This window comes from Sminthopsis crassicaudata, chromosome 6 (assembly GCF_048593235.1).
Source record: "Sminthopsis crassicaudata isolate SCR6 chromosome 6, ASM4859323v1, whole genome shotgun sequence".
NCBI classification, from domain to species: domain Eukaryota; kingdom Metazoa; phylum Chordata; class Mammalia; order Dasyuromorphia; family Dasyuridae; genus Sminthopsis; species Sminthopsis crassicaudata.
In genome coordinates this window covers 205726681-205752621 of record NC_133622.1, presented here as the reverse complement: position 1 = coordinate 205752621, position 25941 = coordinate 205726681, and the positions used below count along the sequence as shown (strand labels likewise).

General features: G+C 41.4%; 1 protein-coding gene across 1 annotated transcript in view; it reads left to right on the top strand.

The window, feature by feature from the left end:
• The first annotated feature begins 2628 nt into the window (after positions 1–2628).
• Positions 2629–25941, top strand: part of IRAG1 (inositol 1,4,5-triphosphate receptor associated 1) — a 138867-nt gene continuing 115554 nt past the window's right edge. Inside the window, 1 exon segment of the mRNA XM_074273242.1 lies at positions 2629–2756. The gene's annotated coding sequence lies outside the window, so the exon portion shown is untranslated.

The following is a 25941-nucleotide window of genomic DNA, read 5'->3' as shown; positions in this document are numbered from 1 at the left end:
TAGTGTTTTTAGTTTTTTTTTTGTTTGTTTGTTTTTGTTTTTTAAAGAATAGTATTTTTAAATGCGTCAGATATCTAAGATTGCAAAAGAAATCATCATATAGAAATACAATGATCAAACTTTTTAAAAAAAATCAAATCCCAGATTGAACCTTGATTTAAAACAGGGCTTCTCAAACTACGGCCCGCAGGCCAGTTGCATTCCGCTGAGGACGTTTACAAGGCAGCCGGGTTATGGCAAATGGGCTGAAGGGTGGAGACAGAGTGTGAGCTCTTGTTTTTACAATAGTCTGGCCCTCCCACAGTCTGAGGGACAGTAAACTGGCCCCCTATTTAAAAAGTTTGAGGACCACTGGTTTAAACTATGGTCCATAATCCAAAATAAACAATCATTCTTTATCACTAAATGGATAGGTAGGCCCATGGTCATGGGAAGGGTAATGATGCAGAATTAAAAGACCAGATTATAACTTTTATTGCTGTGGACAAAAATGTTTCCTCTGGCAACTGAAAAATCAATATAATAAAACTTGTCTTACCTGGCCTTACAAGGCTGTGGTGAGAAATCCTTCCTCAAGCACTTACTAACCAAGTTATCTGGTACAAATCACCAGAGTTCTCTGTGCCTCAGTTTCCTCAACTATAAAAAGAGGGGGAATTGGGCTCAAGGGCCTCTAAGGTCTCTTCCAGCTCTAGATCAATAGCCTATCAAAGCGTTTTGCAGATTGAGAGCTGATGTGAGCTTCATGTGGCTTCAAATAGGCCCAGGTTTTACTCCTACCTCAGAAATTTACTGTCTATATGATTCTCAATGTCCTCCTCTTTAAATTGGGAATATTGTTTTTTCTTTTTCTATTAAAGCTTTTTATTTTCAAAATATATGCATGGATAATTTCCCAACATTGACCCCTGCAAAACCCTGCATTGCAAAATTTCCCTCCTCCTTCCCCAAGATGGCAAACAGTCCAATATATGTTAAACATGTTAAAAATATGTTTAATCCAATATATGCATACATATTTATGCAATTATCTTGCTGCACAAGAAAAATGAGATCAAAAGAGAAAAAAATGAGAAAGAAAACAAAATGCAAGCAAACAACAACAAAAAGGGTGAGAATGCTATGTTGTGATCCACACTCAGTTCCCACAGTTCTCTCTGGGTGTAGATGGCTCCCTTCATCACAAGACCAATAGAACTTTCTTAAATCACCTCATTATTGAAAAGAACCACGTCCATCAGAATTGATCATCATATAATCTTGTTGTTGCTATATACAGTGATCTCCTGATTCTGCTCATTTCACTCAGCATCGATTCCTGTAAGTCTCTCCAGGCTTCTCTAAAATCATCCTGCTGGTTGTTTCTTACAGAGCAATAATATTCCATAACATTCATATATCATAACTTGTTCAGCCATTCTTCAACTGATGGGCATCCACTCAGTTTCCAGTTCCTTGACATTACAAAAAGGGCTGCTGCAAACATTTTTGCACAGGTGGATCCCTTTTCCTCCTTTAAGATCTCTTTGGAATATAAAACATAAAGATGATGTTATAAGCAAATTAGAAGAACAAAGGATAGTTTTCCTCTCAAATCTGTGGAGAAGGAAGAAATTTGTGCCCAAAGAAGAGCTGGAGATCATTATTGATCACAAAATAGATAATTTTGATTGTATTAAGTTAAAACAAATTGTACAAACAAAACTAATGCAGACAAGATTAGAAGGGAAGCAAGTTCCAAGTGTCTTTTGGTGGTTGTTTTTTATACCAGACTCCTATTGGAGGTATTTCAGGGAGGTAAAGTCTCTGCAGCAATGTTTCCGGTGAGTTTTGAGAGGTTAAATGACTAGAGTCACAAAGCTAATATGTGTCATAAGTGAGACTTGCACCCAGTTCTTCCTGACTCAGAAACTGTCTCTCTCTGTCCCCTGAAGTGAGGTGACCCTCCTAGGCCCTGCTATGATTATTAAGTTATAAAGTGCTTTAGAAATGTCAGCAGTTCCTGCATGGCGTGCTTCTGCTTGGAGGGAGGGAGACCATAAGGTCTCTGCTTCCTCTCTCCAAGTTTGTGCCTGGGTTCTGGGCTCGGGCCCCCCAATTGTAGATTGGTTATGACATTAGCATTTGTAAAGCCTACATTCCCCCTCACCGGGCAGGGGAAAGTAATCAGAAGTGAAGGTTTGGCCCTGGATGGATTCTGAATTCTGTCCTTGTTCCTTTGGTCTATTAAAGCAACTTAAAACCACAGCTCCTTGACTAATTTCCTTTGTAGGAGTGATGATGGGGGGGGCTGGGGGGGAGAAGAGGAGGAGGGGGTGCGGACAGAAAAAGGAATTGCCTGTGCCTCTGTGGGGAGGATGAGGCCATCTCTCGGGCCAGCTTGGTGTAGAGTTCCCTGTTTGGATCAGACTTGATAGTGTGGTCTGGCCAGGCCTGACTTCCCCTTCTGCCTGGGCTGAGGCAGGGACTCGCAGGCCCTCTCAGGCCCCTCTGCTTGTCCTCTGTCCCAGTGAGGGAGTCTCTGTCCAGTGTGCTCTGGCTCTGTGAGAGGCTGCTGAAGGTGGCTCATGGGGGCAGGTGACCTTGCCCGTCTCCCATGGCCGGCCGGGAATGGGACAGAAGCCCAGGGGAAGACAGTGACTGCAGGCAAGACACTCACGGTGGCCTAAATAGCTCCTGTGAAAAAGCCAGCCAGACCAGCCCTCCTGGATCAGCAGAACCAGGTTGCCTGACCCTGACATAGCATCTTAAACCAGGTAACAATATGCTAGCAATGCACTCCACAGTAACACAGAGGGTGGGAAGAGCCAGGGACATGGAAACAGATGAGCCGTGGATTCCAGTCCCACTTCTCCACACAACTGTGTGGCCTTTGGCACCTAAGCTGTGTCTCAGTTTCCTTATCTGTAAAACGAGGGGGCTGGACTATGCTGTCCCTTTGGTCCTTTCTAATCTATGATCTTGAGACATTTAATCTCAGTTTCTTCAAGTGTCCCTAACCTGGGAACTGGGAACTTGTTTTAAAATATAGATAGATAGATAGATAGATAGATAGATAGATAGATAGATAGATAGATAGATAGATGGATATGGCAGGATCTCTGCTTCTGGAGGGGCTGAGGCTGGAGGATCACGGAGGCTCAGGAGTTCTGAGCCGCAGTAGTATTAAAGCCAATCAGGGGGTGAGTCTTGAGCACAGAAGACTACAGGGTTACCTTAGGAGGGCAGGAAAACAAAGCAGGATTGGGACTGGCCCTGTGAGGGGCTTGCCATCCTTCCAGCTTGACAGAGATAGAGAAACCAAGGTCCTTTTTGACTGGAATCAAGAAGACCTGAGTTGAAATCGAACTTCAGACTATGTAATACCAGGCAAGTCACTTAATCTCTGTCGCCTCAGTTTCCTCATTTGTCAAATGTGGATTATAATAGCACTTACCTGCAAGGGTTTTTGTGATGATTAAATAAAATAATAATTGTAAAGCACTGAGACTAGTGCCTGGCACATAGTAGGCTCTTAAGAAAAGCTTCTTAAATTTTAAAAAATAACAATTTTTAAATAATAGGCCTCTTTGGTAATCCCATATATTTTATTTTATGCATTAAAAAACTAAAGAGTCCATAGGGTCTGTTTGAATATCCAAAGGGTCCCTGACATGCAAAATTAAGATGCCCTGAACCTCAGCAGTAAAATGGGGATAATAACTCATTTCTGGGTAAATTTCTTTTTCATGGGGTCATCATGAGGATCAAATGAGGTTATGTTTAGAGAGATCTTTTTTGATGATAATAGCTTTTTGTTTTTCAAAATACAAGTAGTTTTCAACATTCACCCTTACAAAACCTGGCATTTCAAATTTTTCTCCCTCTTTCTTCCCTTAGACAGTGAATGATCCAATTTAAGTTAAACATGTGCAAATCTTCTAAACATATTCTAAACCTTAAGGAGCATCCCTGATCTTAGGTGGATGCATGCCCCTCATTGTGTTGATTACAGAGAAAGCCTTCGTGGCTGTTTGGTGATTCATTCAGAGCTTGACGCCCAGAGCTCTAACCACCTATGTTATTTCCTTCCTGACCCACAGCCAAAAGCCAGAATGGTAAACATCCAGCCTAGTCCAGGAAAGGCAGCCAGACCCAGCCGGACTGGGGTCTGCATAAATCATCATGGAGGTGATAGAGATGATAGGTTGACTAATGTGTGTCCTGGTCAGACCACATCTGGAGCACAAGGGCGATTCTGGAGAGGGTACTAATATCCATTAAGTGAGGAACTGGGAGTAATTCCTGGAGAAGAAAAGACTAAGTGAGAGAGGTGGTAGAAGGGATATTGAAAGGGCTGTTGTGAAAAAAAAAACAACAGAATATACTTATTTTGTTTTAATTTGATTCAATCAACATCTATTAAGTATCTACTGTATGCTTGGTACTGTACTTGGTGCTCAGGATTTTAAGAATATACTTCCTGCCTTCCAGGAGTTTAATTTTAACTTGTCAGCCTCAGTGGACCAAATCATCAGCTTCCTGAAAGAAAAAGCTTCCTGATAATTAGAGGAATCCAAAAAAAGGGGGTGAACTGCCTTGGGAACTAGTGGAGTCCTCCCTCTTACTGTAGGCCTTCAGGTGCAGGCTGAATGAACATTTGGGAGTTACATGGCAGCCCAGAAGGCTCTTGGTTTGACTAAGTTCGGGGACTTCTGGCATCCTTTCCAATCTCTGGGATGCTGTGAAAATCAAGGAGGCTCCAACAAGTATTGAGTTTTGACTTGGATTAGCCTCATCTGACCTTCCACAGGACAGAAGTTCAGCTCCAAACATCCTAGGGGAAGGTGCTTGAAAAGGCAGCCAAGTTTTTCTTGTACAAACATTGAGGCAGCCTTGGAAATAACAGCTCACCCGCACACACTCTCACCCATAGTGCTTGCAAATAGGAAGCCAGCAAACAAGCCTGAGAGCCATGTTTCCCTAGGAACTCCACACTTTTCTAGGCTGCAGGCTGGAAGAGGAAGGCTAGACTACACTGGGAGGGGACTCCTCAGAGAAGCTGACTGGTCTTCATTTGTTCTATGACCATTTCCCTGAGCCTCAGTTCCTTCAACTGAAAGTAGGGATAATTACCCCAAATAGGGTAATACATAGAAAAGTCATTTGTTAAGCTTAATGAATACCCCCAGCCTTGGATAGCTCTAGCTCTTTATTATACTGATTACCAAGCAAGCTCTCATTGTGTCTGTACCATAACTCTGGGAAAAATAGGATCTCCATCAAATGAACTTTTCTATAGAAGGGCATTGACTAGGGAGGAGAGTCCCTGATGAGTTCCCCTGTCAACTTGGTGATATTACAGAATTGGGGCTTTTGTTTGCAGGTGTCTAAGGAACACCTCCCCATGGAGTATGGGCAGACCAATTATCACTTTGCTGAGAGTGCTCAGAAAACTATTGATTGTCTACCAGAATGAGCAGTGTCCAAGACGATCCATTGTCTGGGGCTCATGAGGATAGACCCTTGTGGGGTCAGACACCTCTCCTTGTGATCTTGGAAAGCAAGCTAGCAGATCAGGTCACTCTGTCTTTCTTTTTGCTTTCCCTGCTAAAAAGACAGATTGGTACCTTTGTACCTGCTTCATGAGGAGAGATCACATGAGCACAGGCTTTTCTTCCTTCAAGGACTGGAAATGGTTGCTTTGGAGTAGAAACTTAGGGGAGTTGCAGGTACTTGTACTCAACAAGTCAGTCAACAAGCATTTTTTTAAATTATATTTTTATTTTCAAGATACATGCATGGGTAATTTTACAGCACTGACAATTGCCAAGCCTTTTGTTCCAATTTTTCCCCTCCTTCCCCCCACCCTCTTCCCCCAGATGGCAGGTTGATCAATACATGTTAAATATGTTAAAGTATAAATTAAATACAATATATCAACAAGCATTTTTTTAAGCACCTACTGGTGTGCCAAGACTTGGGATATTAAAAATTAAAGAAGAAAAAGAAGTCTCTGTTCTTCAGAGTTTAATGGCGGAGACAACATTCAGACAATTACATACAAACAAAATACATACACAGGATAAAATAGAAATCATCAACAGAAGGAGATTGGGAAAAATTTCTTTTAAAAGTAGAAATTAAGCTTGAAAGAAGATGGAGATGGACAGGAAGAAGGAGAGTGTTTCAAGCATTGATTATTTCCAGTAAAAATGCCCAGAGTGCCAGGGTCCTGAAACATGTGGAAATGCCCTGAGATTAATATGTCTGTTTTCTATGAGTTACCTTCTAGGCAGGTACACTGGTACTTCCATAGAAGACAGAATCTGAGAATGAATTTTCTTAGCCTTAGAGATGGCACCAATTGGAAAGAAAAAAACAAGCATTTCTTAATCGCTACTATATGCCAAGAACTGTGCTAAATTTGACAAATAGAATCTCATTTATCTTCACGACAACCTTGGCTATCATTATCTCCATTTTATAGTTGGAAAAATTCAAGCAGACAAAAGTGACTAGTCCAGAGTCGCACAACTAGTAAATATCTGAGACTGAATTTGAAATCAAATCCTAATTCCAGACCCATAATTCTATATACTGTGCTACCTAGCTGCTTCTAGAATATTGATAGATTTCCTTCAGAAGTACATGGAAGAGGCAAATGTGTGCCCCTCATATCAATCTTGGGGGTCTTTACCCCAACCCGTGTTCACCCCAGAACTTCCAAAGGGCAAATGGCTATATGTCCCCCTGAGTGTCCTAGAGATATTCTGTCCTGAGGGATTATGGGTATCTTTTTAATACTGTTGATTCAAGCCCCCATTATGGTATGTTCTTCCCAATATCACTTTGCCCAATGCCAATTAATATGTCCCCTATATCATTAATTAGTTCCCATGCTTAGCGTGCTATCATTTAACTAATTAATATCAATTAACTTTTATAAAGGGGATATTGACTAACAAAATATAGCAAGAATAAAAATACAAAGATATACTTTCAACTTGATGTACATGGTCCTCTATACCTTCTCAGTCCCTGTGGAGACTGGGCACAAACTTACAGAGGTTGCTACAAAGCACTCACCCCCACCAAATTACTTCTAAATATGGCAGAACTACAAGACAATTCTCATCTTTACTTGAAGGACACAGTGTCTTGATAGCTTCATCAGTCACAGCCAAACACCAGCCCTAGGTGAGAAATAGCCATTGGTACCATCTTTCTCTTCTCACCCAGAAGCTTATAGAAGTACTTTCTTCTCTCTCATTCAGGAGAGGATCATTTGTATTCACATTCAATTCTTGGCCAGCAGCCAATTAGAAAACTATTTACCACACAGTAGGGCAGCTCTAAGCATCTGTGGGATGGAAATAATGTTAGAAATGATGGGCAAGCTATTTTTCCCTTTGAATTGTTGCATCCATGTTATCCAGGTCTTGGATGGTTGGCCATCCTTTCCAAGGTGGGCAGTGGTGTTATGCCATTTTTTTTCTTGCCTCTCTCTTGATAATTGTCTAGTGCTCGTACCTGCTTAATATCTTTTAAGTACCTCATGTTGTGCTAAATGCTAGTGGTGATTAAAAAAAAAGACAGTCCCTGCCCTAGGAAAGCTTACAATCCAATGGAGAAAAGCAATGTCCAAAAGGAGGCAAGACAGTGCATATGGAAAACTAGGTGGCACCTAGCACAGGGGCATCTTATTCTGTGCAGTTAAAAGCATCCAGAACAGTAAATGCAGAGTGGAGTGGGCCAAATGGTCCAGGACTGTACCCTCCAACCCTCCAATCAGAGGGGAGAGGAGGCTGAGGGAGGTGGTTGGGTTAGAAGCATGGTGATGAGTTTAGAAATGATGATCTTATCCTGGAAAGGACATCTTGTTCCATGGAGTCAAGCCAGACAGATCAACAGATGTAGTGTGGAGGAGACCAAATAGTGTCTAGGTCCTTACTAAGGGCTCTGAGTACATGGTACTGACTTGGTATGGGGCTGCCCTATCACCTCTCCTGGGAGAGTGGGGTCCTACTTCATGGCATCTCATTTGTCTCCCTGAACTGCCTGCCTCTTGTTTTATTGCCAAGGCAGGATTTCCCTGATATGTGTGATCCATGATGAAGTACATTGTGTGGACAGCAATGACTCATTCCATGGAGCCTTAGGGAAAAGCAATAGGGCATGTGGAAAAGCAGCTCTGGTTTAAATGGAGTGGGAGCTTCTCTCTAAGATCTCTTTTTGGCTCATGACCCTGCCAAGGCTTTCCCCCTAGGAATATTAGAATTTGTCTCATGTGTAGTTTTCCACCAAAAAGGAAAAGATCCCTGAGGCTCCTCTGTAGGCAGTCAAGCTAACAAAATGTTGAATAGTAGGTACCCAGTAAGTGAATGTTGAATTAGATTGAAGACAAGTTTGATTTTCCTATTCAGAAAATCTAATATATATATATATATATGTATATGTATGTATTCACACACATACATACATACACATATGTCTGAGCCCATAAATAATGTCCTTCTGCCTCTAGTGGATCTTCCTCAGGGACCTACACATTTCTCTGGACTTAACTGAATTTCCTTGATCATCCTTTTACCTGAAAGTAAAAACACTCAGCGAGCTCCATCTTAGCCGGGAGCCTATACATTTAATCCAGAATTACAGCACTACCTTCTACTCTCCAACCAAGGGGGAAGAAAAACCCCAGAAATGCTGAGAGTAGACTATTTTGCCCAAACCTGAACAATCCATATGAGTCACTTAGCCAAGAAGGACAAGGTTGGAGTTTGCTTCTCTTCATGATTCTGTGACTCATTGCTCCTTGGTTAAGCCAGTTCCCAAAGCTCCTTGCTTAAACCAGGTCTCTGGCTTGGAATAGTAAATCCCCTGCTGCTAGTTCATTGATGGTCTCTCATAGTCATACATTTCCCAGATCAGCCCAGTGATTCTCCACTATTTTACTGATGCCTCCAGGTACTGTCATTTCTGGGCAGTAGACTTCCAGTAGAAATGCCATCTTGCACAGAGCTCTTTTTGTGAAATTCTTTTTTTGTCTGTCCTCTTTTTGGTCTTCCACTTTTTCTGATTTGTAGCCCCTGTGTGGAGATTCAAAAAGCAAAAAAATAGGTCCTGCCCTCAAGGAGCTTACAATTGAATGGAGGAGACAATAAGCAAATATATACAATAGGCAAGGCACAGGATAAATAGAAAATAATTAATGGAGGAAGGCACGAGAATTAAGAGAGAGAGAATTAAGAAAGGTTTCCTATAGAAGATGAGATTTTAGTTGGGACTTAAGGGAAGCCAGGGAAACCGGGAGGCAGACATGAAGAAGGACAACATTACAGACTTGGACATAAATGTTAAGTGAGTTCATTACAAACTTGGACATAAATGTTAAGTGAGTTCATTACAAACTTGGACATAAATGTTAAGTGAGCTCAATGCAGTGTCACTGCAATTTGGAGTCTAAAGAGACTGTTCAAGAGTGGTCAAAGAATGTTCCTTTTTCTGAGTTTGTAAGAAGCAGCTAGCATGTTTTCAGTCATTTTCATGACCCTACTTGGAGTTTTCTTGGCTAAATTACTGGAGTGTTTGCCATTTCTTTCTCTGGCTCATTTTACAGGTGAATAGACAGGCAAACAGTTAAGAGCAAACAGCTAAATATGTATTTAAGGGTAGAATTGAACTCAGGAAGATGAGTTTTCCTAACTCCTAACCCAGCATTCTGTGCACTATGGTACCACCTATGTGGTACATAGTAGATACCATATAAATACTTATTCCCTTCCCTGCCCTTCCCAACTGGAACTGCTCCTTAAAAGATGGATAAAGCAAGGTCTTCCTTAAAGAAGAGGTGAGAAAATGTCCCTCTCTTCCTTTTTTTTTTTCCTGCAGAGGTGGGGGAACTTGGGTGTAAAATGTTGCATATGATGTCAAACTTGGTTAATATGTTGGTTTTGCTAAACACTTCCCCCCTATTTTTTTCCTTTTTTCACTACGGAGTAGTCTACCAGATAGAGGAGGTTTTGATATGTTGGTTGATATGTTGATTTTGCTAAACACTTCCCCCCTATTTTTTTCTTCCTTTTTTCACCATTTAGAGGAGGGATATATTTGTAAATGAGGATAATCTAAAAATAAAAGAAATAAATAAAAATTTGCAAAAAGAAATGGGTAGAGGATGCTAGAATCTAAGGAACTCGCAATGTGGTAAGGTTGAGAAGACCTGAGTTCAAATCCTGACTCAGACGAGTATGTTATCCTGGGTATTCTTATTTGTCCTGTTTCAAAAAGGACCAATGACATCACATGGTGAGATCTTGACTTCCATGTGTATTGGATTTAAGTGAGGTTGTATTGTACAAATCCATCAGTCTCACTATTCTTTCAAGAGCCATCAGAATCCAGTGGTAAGGCAAAAGTCAGGATGACTAACAATGGCTCATGATGCAGTGGATAAAAATTAGGAGCATTTATTAAACATTCACAATATGCCAGCCAATATATTTAGTGCTGGAGATACAAAGAGAAGGAACAAGAAAGTCAGTGTCTGCCCTCAAGAAGCTTGCATACTAATGGCAAAGGCGATACATAAAAGGGGACCTTGATAAGGGATATCCGTGCACAGGGCTATGGTGGCAAAATCCTTAGCGTCAGAAGCACAGCTGGCAGGGAAATGAAACATAGTCTGCTTGGATCTATTCAGAATGGAGCCCCTGACTGGAGTTTACCAATGGAAACAGGGGCCAGCATGGTGGAAGCATATGCAGGCTGAGAAGATCTAAGACAAGTTCTAGAGAAAAAGGATCATGATGGAAAAGTATATAAAGTCAGTGCCCAGAGGGGAAAGTAAATCACTTAATTCTTCCCAGTCTTCATTTTCTCATCTTTAGAATGGAGATAAAATATCTGTAGCACTTACCTCACTGCATTGTTGTGAAGTCAAATAGATTAGTAGGCAGAAAGTACTTAAACCATAAAACACTCTGTAAACGTCAATGATTATTATTAATGTTAGGAAATAGTGATTTTTTTTTTAAAGGCAGAAGTTTCCTCGGTCTAGGGTCATGAATTCTAGAATTGTTATGTTGGGTATAAAATCATGTTGATGATGCGGGCACGTTGTTATTAATAGCAAATTCTGGAGAAAAAGAAAGAGGGTGCGATGCAATGAGAAGTCCACTTGGGTGGTTTGTCCTGGCCCTGCCCTCCCTAGCTGATGCCCCTTTCTGGTCCTAATTTTCTTACCGGAAAAATAGGAAGTAATATACATGTGCTGATTACATTATAGTGTTGATGTAGCGAAACAGTAAACCAAGGAATGGGAAGCACTTTGTAAACTTTAAAGAGCTATATATGAGAGACAGCATGGTGAAGTGAAAAGACATATCACCCTGAAACCACAGAAGAAGGTTCAAGTTTCACCCCAAAGTGTCTGGATGATCCTGAGAGATCTAAGAGAGATCTAAGATTCATCCCCTCTACCTCATCCCCTTCTGTCCTATCCTTCCATTTCTAAAACCTCAAACTTCCTTAGAAATTCAGTAAAAACAAAAGATATAACTTGCACCAAAGGAAAAAGGGCAATTCATTCACCTTACCCTCCCAGCATTCCCCAGAACAGGCTTTAGGAAAATTCAGTACCAAAACATTCTAAAAAGAGGTTCCCAGGGTACAAATTTCCACCCTAGCTGTGGGTGACACATTTAAAATTCAGAGAAGGAAAGAAGATAACTGAGAAGGCCTCAGCTCCAAAGTGAATTCTTTTGTCTAGCATGCTGTTTATTTTAAAAGTGAAAGTTCAAGGTTGAGAAAACAAGAAATTTGGATGGGGCTGTGGTGAACTCTGAGACTTCAGACATTTTCCCATGTTCTATCTATGTGCTCGGAGAGTCTTTTTTGTGACTGGCCATTTGGAGACGTCACCAAAGCCTAGAAGCTGCTGGACAAGGCAGGTATCATGTTTCAGGGCAGAGGGAGGCAGAAATAGCCGTACCCATTCGATAGTTCCCCAGAGAAAAGAAAAGGCTCCTCCTTCCGAGGTGAAAGCTTCTCACCCACTTACGACTCGCCTAAAAGTGACCTATTCCGGGCAAATAGTCAGATGGAAATGGGAGATGAATTATTTGAACGATCTGGACAAGGTCCTGAAGAGACAGTCTCAGAGGTGACTTCTCCTACTACCAGCCTTGTGCTATTTACAGGTATTGAGTTAGTACAATGGCTGAAGGACTAACCCAGTCAGGAGGACCTTGAGACTCCAGGCAAATCACTTAAATACTTTCAGCCTCAGTTTCCTCACCTGCAAAAATGGACTAGTAAAGCTTTACAAGGTCATTATTATAAGTCAATATGTATAAAGAACTTAGCAAACTTTAAAACACTATATAAATGCTATCCATTATTATTAAGGATATGTCTGGGATTCTTTTCACTGTATTTCCAATTTTTCCAAATGTAAAGATAAAATGATGGGTCCCAAGCAGCCTTGTTTAGTCCCCTATGATCTGTGTTTAAATGGAACCATGATGTTCATTGAATGCTCCCCAGTTTGGGAAGCAGGGTGGGATGGAGCCAAGAAATAACTAGCAGGAAGAGGTCACAATAGCTGACTCTTTGCCTAGGCACCCGGGGCACCCCTCAGATGCACGTCTGTATTTCAGCTGGAAGGTTTCGGTACTGGGCATGTAATAGGAGGTCTCACTAAGAGATGTGGTATTGTCCAGAACATAGGACTCTGTACTCTGATTGGATCAAGCCCATCTGGAGGCCTGTGTTCTGGATGTAAATCTGTTAGAATGAGTTCCAAAGAGGGTGATGGGCATGAGGTGTTCAGGAAGGATAGCTCCTCTGATATGAGGGCCTGCCAGTCCCCTTTCTGGGGACCTTTGGTGTCCACCTGCTGCCGACTCTCTCCTGGGACTCCACGGAGCTGTAGCTAACCCAGATTGAGGGTAACCAACAAACCTCAAACTTGTTGGTGAACTGGGGGGATGTCTGTCCCAGACAAAGGAAGACTTTCCCCAGTGGAATGGGCAGATGAGAGCAACTTATTCCAATAGGCATGTTGGCTGGAGCAATGGAGCACTTAGAGCTTTGTCAAATATCTAAAATGCCAAGGTCATCCACTGCATCCCAGGCCATCGCCATTCATCTTGATTTTAGTCCTGACACTGGACTTTGATGACTCTGGAAGGGAGAATAAGGCTGATGACTTTGTGCATCTCTGCCTCATTTAAATCCAAGACATCACCTTGTCATGTCACTGGTCCTGTTCAAAGAAAAGGGCAAACAATAGCTATATGCTAGCCACTATGTTGTTGGTGTGATATGATGGAAGAAGGGAAATGGTGGGAGTAGCTACCTGAAGAAAATCTGAGGATTTTAATGGACCACAAACACAATATGAACCCACAGTATCTTTACACTGTATTTCTAACTTTTCTGCTGAAAAATAAAGTGAATATGATCTTATACTACATGAATAGGAGGATATTTGCATAAGAAAAATTGTACTTTCACTATTCTCTGTTTTGTTCTGGGTATGTATTATGTAAGAAATGTATCAATTGAACAAAGGTGCAAAGGATACTGGAAATGATGCAGATTGAAGGATTTAGGAATGATACAGTTAAATGACTCAGAAGGGAACTTACTTACTAGTTTGTCTAGAACAGTTCTCTCGTTACAAAAGAGGAAGATAAGACCCAAAGTGATTGTGATAGGTCCAAGGTCATGAGGTACTACTAAAGCTGAGATTTGAAACCAGATCCTCTGACTCCTAATGCATCATGCTTCTGGGAAGAAATTAGGGGAAACAAATAACTATCCACAAATATTCCAAAAGCTGCCACAGTAATTATCTTTCCTGCATTCCTGAAACACAAAATCTGGATTTCTCTTTTATCTATGACTCCCAACCTTATTTGTATTTATTTTTTTCTATCATCAGAACATTTATTTTTTCTCTCTCTCACCTTATCCATTCCCCACCCTCCCTGGGGGGAAATCCCTAATAACAAATATAAAATGCCAATTAAAACCAAGACCCACACTGGCCATGTCTAAGTGTTTCTCATTCCCCCTATCAGTCCACCTGTCAGGAACTAGGTACTTTTCTTCATTATCATTCCTCCAGAATCATAAAGGGTCATTATGGTGATTAGAGTCCTTAAGTCTTTCAAAATAGCTCATTTTTTATAATGTTGTCACAATAGTATAAACTGTCCTCCTTGGTCTGCTTCACTTCATACAAATCTTCCCAGATTTCTCTGAAACCTTCCTATTATAATATGCATTCTGTGTGATACCATAGCCACCCCCTTTTCCAGCAGAGTGTAAATTTTATGAGGGCACATGTTTTTCTATTTTTTATCTTTTTCTAACTATTGCATAGCTCATAGCATGAGCATGAGCATCATGTCTCAGAATGTTTGACTATAATTAACAGACTTCCTGTCAACTGGAACATGACACAAATGCTTAATTTTTCTGCCATCATGAGTACATTCTGTATCTTTTAGGGGGTCCCTGAGTTCGGCACTGTCCAAACAGAGGCTAGATGAGAACCTGTCAGGAACGTTATGTAAAAGATTCTTCCATGAGTAGGATGGCAAAACTAGACTCAGTATCCTTCAGTCACCCTCCTCTGGACTTGTAACAGTTTATCTGTGTCATTCCTAAAACTAAGAGTAATGGAGAGAATTCTAGGTTTAGATTAGGAAGACCCAAATTCAATTCTGCTGCTTACTAGCTGTGTGAATCTGGGAGAGTTGCTCCCTCTCTGTGCGCCTTGTTTTCTTCATTATTTAAAATAAGAGGATGGGATTTAAGGGTCTCTGAGATCCCTTCCAGCTTTAAATGTGTCATTCTATGAACTAAAACTTAAAATTTGATGTGTGCATACTACACATTCTCACTAGCTTACAAGAACAAAGTTCATTTGAGGAAGGTAGCTCTCCATTCACTAGATGATGGGCATCCCAAGACCATAGATTTAGAGCCGAAAAAGGTTGTAGAAGTCACTGAGTCCAATTCTTTCATTGAAGTTTAGCGGAGGATAAGACAGCTAGCCCAGCAGTAGACTATCTGGCACATAACTGGTATTTTTAAAAAAATTTAACACAGTATTTATTAAATGCTTTTGGAATTTAGTTTCTTCTGTCCCAAGAGATAGTTGATGTGAACTTTAGAAACATCCTTACCTATCTTCCCCTTATGTAATAGCTAGTGAATTATCCTTCCCTTTCTCAAAGCTGAACCACTAAATATGGGCATGTGATTGAGCATGGAAGCTGACTGACTGTGTTTACTTGGGGGACATTCATTTTAACAAGCCTCCTTTGGCTCATTAAAGGAAGAAAATGGGAAAGTTGGCTCCGTACAGACGATCTAGACCCAGATCTATATCTGTTCAGGGTCAGATCCTCCCCTCCTCAGCCTCAGTCTTAGCCTCCCTTAAAATAAATTTGTAGGAGAATTCTCATTTTCTATAGCTTTAGAAGTTCAGAGCCTCAGGGACGTTCTATCCAACAAGTCCTTTCGGGATCATATGCTTTGGGGAAGGATCTAATGCAGGAAGAGTAAGGCCAGATCTCCATGCAGCCTCGAGGATGAGATTAAATATTTCCTGGTGATGGTTCATGGTCTTCCAAGGATTAAAGGCAGGCTCTCTGTAAGGGGTGCTCTCAGAGGCCTAAGCCATCATCCAAAAATTAAGACACCGGAAAACAGTACCCAATAAAGGGGAAGAGAGGGACCCCAATATTATGGAGCTGGCATATGTTAGAGTGAGAACATCAACTCAAATCTTCTGACTCCAAGTCCAGTGGCCCGACAAGTCAGGGTCTTCCATTTCCAGAAGGAGTAGTGCCTCATTGCTAGGCTAAGACCAACTTGCAGACAGGTTACCAGATAGCTCTTTGTAGTTGCATATGTGGAGGAGTGGAATAAGTGTTCATTGAATGAATGATGAAGTGAATGAATGAATGTGTTCTACATTTTAAAAATTAGTTTTGGTTTTTAAAGATCCTGCCAGCACTAATTTCTTCCTAGCCTGAAATTCTGATGAACACTGGAATGTACATAAATTCAGTAAATAGACTTTCTCTAGAAGTAGAAAACAGAGAGGAATGAGGAATCCACCTTCCTTCTTAGCCTTTTTCTATATAAACATGTTGGGCATCCAAGTGCCATAGTGGATAGAGTACTGGGCCTGGAGTCAGGAAGAGTCATCTTCCCAAGTTCAAATCTGGCCTCAGTGTGACTCTGGGCAAGTCACTTAATCCTGTTTGCCTCAATTTCCTTATCTATAAAATGAGCTGGAGAAGGAAATGGCAAATCTCTCCAATATCTCTGTCAAGAAAACCTCAAATGGGGTCGCAGAATCACAACTGAAAAACGACTTAACAATAAAAGTGGATTAAAGTTGCACAAATCTTTAACAAATCTGGAATGATTGCCCTTGTTTTATAAACTGAAGTCAAGATATGGTAGAGGGCAGGGATTCTTAACTGGAGTCTGTTGACTTTTCTATAAGTGTGTTTATATCTATCTATATATGTATGTGTCTATATATACTTAAACACATATAACAAACACATATGCACACATGTCTACATATATACATATACGTGTATTATATACATGCATATGTATATATGTATACACAAACACACACACACATATATATTATATTTCAATATTATTGGTTTCCTTTGGAATCTTTGTATTTTATGGATTTGAAAATATTATTCTGGAAAGGGCTTTATTGAACTGCTCAAGGGGCCAATGCACAAAAAAGGGCTAAGAATTCTAATTTGATATAAGTTCTAGAGAAGTAAAAGCACCTAGTGAATCATGTTTGCCCCTTCTCTCAGTTTTAGCTAAATAACAATGATCTAAGACAATTTCAAGGGATTCATGCATAGTTTCATAACCTCCTCCAGGTTGTTTTAGCAACATTTAAGTAGAATCAAAAGAGGTGGGAGCAAAATATAGTATTAGGTTTTCAGACAGTTACACTGTTCCTCACTGTCTACCCCTGTGGTTAACTTGTCTCCTCTGGTATTTGGGGATATGATACATCTTCCATTTTTTCTTCCTTCCTCTTGAACTAGACAAGCTCACACAGTACTTGGATTTTGTTTTGTTCTTCCAGACTCTGTCTGCATTTGATGTTCATTCTCCTTGCTGCTCTTGCTCTGTCCCTGGGAAGGTCTTGAGGTCTCCAGCTGGTCCCAAGGAGTCAGCTTTAACCCTATGTCCTTTTCTAGTCTGGGAGATTCCTAAAGGATCAGACAAGTTCTGGACCTCTTGAGTGTTTTTTATGACATGTGAGCAATGATAATAATAACAGCTAGCATTTGTAGTCTGCTTTTTAAACTTTTTACATATATTTTTATTTATATAATATATTTACACATGACATATAAATATAGTTATATAAATATATTCTTTATATATGTATATATATATATTTTATATATGTATATATATATATTTTATATATGTATATATATATATTTTTTTTACTTAGGAGTATCCCATATGTTTAGAAGAATTGTACATGTTTAGCCTATATTGGATTACTTGCTGTCTATGGGAACAGGGGGACAGAAGGAGAAAAATTTGGAACACAAGGGTTTACAAGGGTGAATGTTGAATATTATCTTTACATGTATTTGGAAAAATAAAAAGCTATTATAAAAAGAGTATTTCATCTTTCCAATTACATGTAAAGATAATTTTCAATATTCATTTTTGTGAGTTTTTGTATTCTAAATTTTTCTCTCTTCTTCTCTTCCCTGACCCTTCCCCAAAACAGCAAGCAATCTGATATAGGTTATACTTATACAGTCGGGTTAAATATTAGTCATCTTATGAAAGCACTTGCAGAACAAAAGGGAAAAACTACAAAAAAAGGAAAAATAAAAAAAAAACAACAAAAAATATTAGACTTTGATCTGCATTCAAGATTCCATAGTCCTTTCTCTGAATGTGGATGCAGTTTCCATCACAAGTCCCTTGGAACTGTCTCGGATCATCATATTATTGAGAAAAGTTAAGTCATTCATAGTTGATCATGGCACAATGTTACTGTGTACCATGATCTCCTGGTTCTTCTCACTTCACTCAGCATCAGTTCACATAAGTCTTTCCAGGCTTTTCTGAAATCTGCCTAATCATCATTTCTTAGAGAACATGTTATTCTATTACATTAGTACACCACAACTTGTTCAGCCATCAGCAATCCCCTCAATTTCAAATTCTTTACCATCACAAAAAGAAGAGCTATAAATATTTTTATAAACCTGTGCCCTTTTCCCTCTTTTATGATCTCTTTGGGATAGAGACCTAAGAATGACACTGATGGATCAGAATAAGCAGTTTTGTAGCTCTTTGGGCATAATTCCAATTTGTTCTCCAAAATAGTTGAATCAATTCACAACTCCACCAACAGTGATGATTTAAGTTTTGCAGAGTGCTTTGAAAATATGATCTCATTTTATCATTGTGACAACTTTAGGAGGTAGGTTTTATCATTAACCCCATTTTACAAATGGGGAAACTGAGGCTTAGGTGGCTTGCTCAAAATCCTAGTAAATGTTAGAGGTGGAATTTGAACCTAGGTCTTCTTGATTTTTTGTCTAGCATCTTACCCACTAAATCTTACATAGATTGTCTAATATTGTAACTGACTATCTGTGCTATGATTGAATAAGAGTGTATGGATGTGTGAGAGTTAGTGAGTGTATGTGAGTGTTTGAAAATGTGTGCCAGTATGTATGAATATGTTTTTGAGATAGCGAGTGTCTATGTGAATCTGGGTGGGCAGGTGGAGACAGAATCAATCAGCTTCTCTAGGAATTCTTGGAAATAGGACAGCTACCCAAAGTGACCACAATATGGTGACCAGGAAGGAACCATTAACTTTAGGATGTCATATAGATACCAGAAATAAAAGGGATTCAGTGTTGAAAACTGTGAATTCCTTGATTCTTAATTTACTGTTAGTCAATCTCAGTACTCTTTGGCAGGGAGAAATATAGGAGCCAAAAGGTTCCATTATCCTGCTGATTGTTAGAGCTGGGAAAACTCTCAGAGATTACGAAATTAATTTCCTATCAGAGCTATAACTAAGATGGAGTGACTTGGCCTTTGTTCCAGGTAGGAAAAATTTAGAGATTTCTGCATCTACTTGTATTCTTTCGTAGATAGAACCAATTGGACTCAGTATCCAGCTAACTAGAAAAATCAGTTAAAAGAGAGGCTCTTATTCATGAGCTTCCTCCCTCAGCGACTGTAGCACATTGTATTTGCTCTCTGTTCTCTACCCCAGTTGTGGCTTCTCCATCAGATAACCCCAAATCTCTCCTATTCCCACTCTCCTCCCATCAGTTCCCTCAGTCTTTCTCTCCTACAAAAGATCTTGTGTCTTCAGTTCCAAGATCACATCCTGAGATCTCCCCTATTCCATCTGAATTTGACATAAAAAGTTGATTTTGAGGATGCCTTTTAAGCTTTCTCCCGGACACATGTGACGTTGTTTCTCCTTGTTATCACAATTGCAAGTTATGGGTCTGATTCCCACTATTTTAAAGGAGAGATAAAGGCGGGAAATGTTGATGGCCATGGTGGCTAGCTGGGGCAGACTAGTAAAGGTAGATGAGCTGAGATCACTGGGTATGGCAAGTTTCTTCCTTGAAAAGTGCTGCCATCTGTGATGATGGGGACCAGCTCAGGTGTGTCAGACTGATGTGGAACAGGCTCTCTAGAGCCAATGGTCAAATCCACACTGGGATCATTTGCACCTCAGAAATGGACAAATACTGAAATTCATGGCTTGATTTATATTGTTGATTGTCAAGACTTAAGAAAGTGATAGTGAAAATGTTAACAATCCTGTGTTCTTTTTTTGGAGGGGGGGATGTGACAGGGGAGGAAGAGCTGGTTGTTAAATATTTGTGAACATATCCTTGACTACAGACCTAACATTTGGCAAACAGGAGTCCTGAATCATAGAACACCGACTGGGCTGCTCCTCAGAGAGGGCAAAAGCATTTTTTCAGGCGTCATTTTAATCTCTCTGGCACTCTAGAACTTTGGGCCCAACAAGATCACACCCAGGGAGAATGGGGTTCAGTTAAGTTAAGATGGAGATCGGTTATTTCAGACTGGGCAGGGGCAGCATCCATCAGCTGGATTAACCATTGCTAGCTCCTTCCTGAGCTGCCCATGGAGTTGAGGTGACACCACGGGGTCCTCTTCTTGGCCATAGCTTTCTCCCTCTCTTTCTCCTTTCTGAGGGAAAAAAACCCACCCTCCAAGTTTGTTTCTGAGGCAGGATCCTTTAAGGACCCAATCGCCTTTTACAGCCCAGCTGCTTGTGTGACCTGCAAGAAGGAGATGTGTCCAAAACACGGTATGGGGGGGGGAGCAAGAGCCCCCAAGGGTGGTTGACCGGGCTGAGTGTACATGGTGTGGAGGGGGAAGGGATCAGGGAGTGCCTGCTTCTCCCTCTCCAGCAGAGGAACCCTGGTCCAGTCCCAGCCCAGTCCGGCCTCCTGGAGCCTCCCTGGGGGGCTGGACTTGCGGAGTCCCTGAAAGAGGAGAAAGGGGCTCGGAGGAATCTGAGGCTTTGGATCCCAGCTCCCTGCCAGGGCAGGCCGGGCAGCAGCGGGGCTGGGAACGCAGAGGGAGGCCCTGCAGGGAGCAGCTCACAGGCAGCACAGCCAGATGTAACATTGACCTTAAATGGTAAAAGCTCCCCAGAGTGGAAAAGAGGCTGGCCAGAGGGGGAAAGGGGCTAGCTCAGACTTAGGTGAGGGAGCCTGCGACCAAGAATAACCTGCCTCCTCCGGCCTCCTCCGGCCTCTCCCACAGGAGGGAAGCAAGGCTGACTCCTTAAAGGTACAGTGCCCTTTCTTGTCTCAGTTCTCGGACTAGGGTGACTTGGCTTTGTGTGCGCTTGGGATCGGAGTAGATGGGGTTTTTCCTTTCATAAAAGGGGAGGGGGATGAATCTTGCCAGACGATGTTCATCAGCTTGTTCTTGCAGTGAGTGAGGGAGCCCCAGGGTGAGGAAGAGAAAGACCAGGTCCTGGCGCCCTGCCCCGGGAGCAGGAGAGGGAGGGGGGAGTTAATGAAGATAGGTGAGTGGGGGGAGATGTCAGCCTGAGCTACGTAGGGCTCGCTTCCCAAAGCAAGGCCCACTGGGAAAAGACTGGTGCTGTGCCCTCAGAGCTCCAGCTTGGGGAAGGGCTCACTGTGACCAAGGGCAAGGGGCAGGGCTGAGGGTTTCCTTCCTGCCTGCCCAGCAGGGAAGCTCAGTGGGTGACTGTCTGGGTCCCAGCTGTGCTGCAGAGCTCCCATTCATTCTCAGACTCATTCCCCGGACCAAGATGCAATGGGGCTAGCTGACCCTCGGGAGCAGGTAGATCAACTTGTCACTTTCCCAGGAGGGCTGAGAGCCAATGGACACCTCAGCTATTGGCTCTGCTTTAAGGTTGGGACAAACACCTGCAGCTCCAACACTCAGAGGCAGAGCTGCAAGGCATTTCTTTTGCAGCAGCAGCAGCAGCCAGCTTCCCCCTTTTCTTAAAATACATAGCAACATCCTTGAACTTCCCAGACACATTTTTGAGAGCCTGAACTCCTCCCCAGGTGTCTGGCCAGATTCTCCCTGGGGAAAGATAACGGTCTGACAAGACCGTTAGAAAGCCTTTTTCCAAGCAGAGTCCGGCCTCTGGCCAACAACTGGAAGGAACCTGCTCAGGTTCCTACAGATTTGGGAAGGATCAATTCCTTTCCCTTAATAATTCCCTTATTTTTATACTGAGCCTTTGGATCCTTTCTGGGCCTTGGTTTCCACATCTGTGCAATGCAAGAATTATACCAAGTAGACATAGTGGAAAGAGATTTTATATGGTGGGCAAGTCACTTCTCTTTTTTATCAGATTATGGACACTCTCTTGACCTCAGTTTCCCCATTTATAAAAGGGGGAGATGCTGCTCTTGATCCTATGATTTAATAAACTATGTGGTTCCTTCCGGCTCTAAGATTATATTAGCCTACAAAACCAGGGTAGCAAAGAAAAGATGCCTGCAGGAGGGAGGCACAGGGTGCTGGCCAATATAAATTGTTGTTGTATTTGTATGTGACAGTTAAGAGATAAGGTTTATTTATCTTGATAAATTAAGGTTCCAGTACGTCTTCTCTTCTAAGACTATCCCAGGGGAAACAAGGGTGTTTTTTCATTGCTATAAAGCAGGAATTCTTAACCTTTTGGATGTCATGGATCCTTCTGACAATCTGGTGAAGCTTGTGGAAGCCTTTTCAGAATAACGTTTTAAAATACTTCAAACAGTATTAGAAAGGGAAACAATTACATTGAGACACAATTGCTATGCTTTGGGGAGACATGAGACAATCGGGGTTAAGTGACTTGCTTAAGAACACATATCTGGTAAGGGTTAAATGTCTGAAGTTGAATTTTAATTCAGGTCGTCCTGACTCTAGGACCAGCATTTTATTCACTAAGTCTCTTAGTTGCCCTTATTATAATGTATTTTTTTAAAGTTCACAGATCCCAGAATACCGGCTATAAAGTAAGGTAGATCTCCAAAACTTCTTTTTTCCCTTGAAATATAAACTCTTAGATCAATAAGTAACCTAACCAAAATGATTCCTTTTAGGCTTAATTTATTAATTCTTAGAGAAACTGAAATTGTTTCACCCCTTGTGATAGCTGACATTTAACTACATCATCTCCTTTGACCCTCAGTGGTGAATCTGATACTACCGGCCTAATTATCCTCCCGTTATAGAGGAAGAAACTGAGACTGAGTCAGGTTAAATGATTTGCCCATCAGGGCAAATAACTATAACTGCCCCATCCTGACTCCTGCTATAGTACTCTAACCATCAGGCCACCACGAGAGAGTGGAACTGTTAATTAAAGACTGAGGAGAATATGACATAGGAAATGCTTTTTCTTGCCTATCAGATTCAATAAGAGGTAATAGGAAACACTGGTTTCCTAAGTGGATCTCTTGACTTCTGAGACTTAGATGATAAATTGGAGAAGGAACCAAAGATGACCAAGTAGTTGGTAATTCAGAATTTACACCCAAACTCATTAGCAATGACACTGACAAGCCTTCTCAAAAACATCAGCCAACATTTCCTAAGTGCTTACTTACTGTTGGTGATGCTGGGAATACAAAGACAAAAACTGTATTGAAATATAGTTGTGTTGAAGAGGGAGAATATAGCAAGCACAAATAGGTAGATATAAGATGAAAAGAAGGTGGGTTTTGGAAGGGACTACGCTGGCTATTGAGGAGTGGGGAGAGGCTGAAACAAAAGTTTCAGCAAAGATAGATCATTTGACATCTGAGTATAGAGAAATAAAATATGAGATTCAGGCATCTGCTTACAGAGGGGTGGGGGTGAATTTAAAGACTTGAGAAATGCAGAGTTTTGGAACAACCACTGCTGAAATTGGATGCATCCCAGAGATCTTCCCAGTGTTGTATTTCAGCCTTCCCATAGACTTGGGAATCCCAAATTGTTGGGATTATTAATATCCTTTTGTACAGGAAACACAGACCCATGAGAGTTTTTCAATTAAGAGCTAGAAGGGATCTTAAAAACCGCTGAGTCCAATTCCAAGGAAACTGACACCCAGAGAAATATAGTACTTTGTTCAAGGACCCAAGGAAGTAGGTAGTCCGGTAGTGGGAGGTGGGATTTGAACTCATTTTCTTAGATTGTAAAGCCAAGGCTCTTTCCAATAAACCAGTAGACAAGGATTAATGTCTGGCTAGCTTTCTTTCAACCTTGGAAACAGACTTTTGATTCATTTCATTTACCAAGTTAAACAAGGCACTGATTTTCAAGATTTTCTGTTACTGAGGTTTAGGACACAAATGACACAAGTACCAGTCTCCAGAAGTCAGATTGCGTGGATAAGCATTTATTAAGTGTCTACTGTGTGCCAGATAAGTAACCTTTCTCCCTCCCCCCTTCCTAATTCTTCCTAATTGTCCCCGGCAAGGTCAGAGGTCTACATAGTGCCACGAGACCAACCCGTCAGCTACATTCCCTTTTGCCTGATTCCATATGGAAGATGCTTTTCTAAGGGCCAAAAATATTCGATTCACCCGAGGAAACGAGGAAACAAAAACCTATGTTCTTCTTTGTGGGCTGGAGCAGCAGGGGGAAGATCTGAGCCCACTACATTGCATTCCTTTGCATAGCAATCTAGGGAGTATGTGGGGCCTCTGTACATAGTGTTACAGAGTGCCCGATGCAGGTCCCAGGAACAGGAGAAATCAGTAGCGCTGCCATTCTCTCCATGACAACACCCCGGCTTACGTGAACAGGAGAATATTTGCCCTCAGTGATGTCCAAAGAGACCTCCAAGGAAAGGTGATTAATTATTCAGGTCACTTGGCTCTCGGGCTAGAGATGCTGAGGATATCGCCTTTCCTCTCACCTATTGCACTATCCTGCTATGAAAACAAAGACATTCTTCATGGCAGAAGGCAAGTGAGGCTGTCCACCAAGGCATCTGGCTGCGATTCAGCGACTGGAGGCTTTGTGGGAGAGCACCGCACTGGTTATATCCTCGGAGCAGAATTCTGGGTGTCCTGGACTGTGGAGCAAAATCGAGTCATCACCTGGGAAAGGGAAAATAAATAAGACCAGAAGATGAGCAAGCTGACATAATACTGGGTGATGGCACAAATTCATTTCAGTAAGCAATTATTAAATGCCTACCATGTGCCAGGCAATATACCAAGTGCAGTGAGGTACAAGACAAAACCTTATTAGAAAACAAAGAAAATACCAAGTGTCCAATGCTGTTAGAAAACTGGTCATGTGAGATGGGACAATGATATAAAGTAGGAGATAAGTACGGGGTGACAGGGATGGCTAACAGATCTCATGGGAGTCAGGGGCTACTTTCCATGTGCATCCTGTCCTGGTCTCGCCAGATGCTAATACCTTCCTCTCTTAGATTTCCTAGCATTTATTTTGTATGTATCATATGTGTACATCCGTATACATGAAATGTGTTTTGTTTCAGTTTTGTGAGACTCTTTGTGATCTCAGTTGGGATTTTCTTGGCAGAGATACTGAAGTAGTTGGTCATTTCCTTCTCCAGCTCATTTTACAGATGAGGAAACTGAGGCAAATAGGCTGACGTGATTTGTCTAAGATCATCCAGTGAGTGTTTAAGGCTGCATTTGAATTTGGGTCTTCCTGACTCCAAGCCCTGCACTCCATCCATTGAGCTCCCTAGGATGTGTCTGTTGCTATCTCTTGAGATACAATGTCAAATCCTTAGGTACACTGAATGTTTCAATTCTGTCCTTCTGTTCCCAGCACTTGGCAAAGTACATGGCGGTCACGTACTAAAGGTTTGCTGATTGAAAAATCTACTGTGTGAGGTCTGGCCCTGAGGGAAATACTAGGAAAGCTAAGACATCCGTGTCTGGGAGGGAAGATAAAACATTCACTCTTGAAAAGAAAACTGATAATATAATATAATATAACATATATATATATATGCATATATATATTATGTACATAAGGATGGTTCCACAAATGTATTTGAAGCAAACAGCTTCTGAATATAAACAGCAGAAGCCCTGGGTGACATCTGTATACAAAAACATACAGAGAAAAATCACTTCTGAAAACCAATTTTCTTCCTACCCTTCTTAGGCACCTTCTTTCACTGCTTAATGGTATTCTGGTCCTCCTCAACATGGGGGGTTCCCCCTGTGAAGCCACTGATGTCACTGAAGTGTGTGAGGGAATGAAGTTGGGAACTCATAGCATTTGCTTGTTTCCGCCATCCCTTTTCTCTCTTGCTGACACGCAAATGTTTCATTGTGTGTGCTCTCCTCACAATTGATCCTGTGTTGATCCTAAATATTATATGTTAACATT